Here is a 474-nt window from a genome sequence, read left to right as displayed (position 1 = left end):
TTATTAATTTGCTAAAACGAAATTTTAAATCTTAACTTTACACTTCATGCGTTGGTTATCAGTAATCGATAAAACTGAGTTTTTCGAGATAAAATCAATTTAATGACTACCACGTATTATATTATTTAGTTACGTTGTCGTTTTGTCATTGCTTTATAAAAGTACGAGGATAATGAAAACATTAGTTTTGATATAAACACAATAAAAGTAAAATTTGTGGCATAAATTGTAATTAAAGGAATCTTTATTTTCTGTCAATGCACTGTGAAGTAAGCAATAGAAACGTGTTTTCCTGTTTTTATTATAGTTACAAAAATATTTTAGTATTAAACAAATTAATTGTGCACGTCTATTAATATTACAATAATATTCTATTGAATAATCCCTATATTTAGTAATATATTTCAAATATGCTGAAAATAATTTTCATTTTTACATAATAATTTGTATTACTCCATTTTTTTATTCACAGCT

The sequence above is a fragment of the Habropoda laboriosa genome, unplaced genomic scaffold (assembly GCF_001263275.1).
Source record: "Habropoda laboriosa isolate 0110345459 unplaced genomic scaffold, ASM126327v1 scaffold409, whole genome shotgun sequence".
Taxonomy (NCBI): Eukaryota; Metazoa; Arthropoda; class Insecta; order Hymenoptera; family Apidae; genus Habropoda; species Habropoda laboriosa.
Note: the sequence above shows the minus strand (reverse complement) of the source record.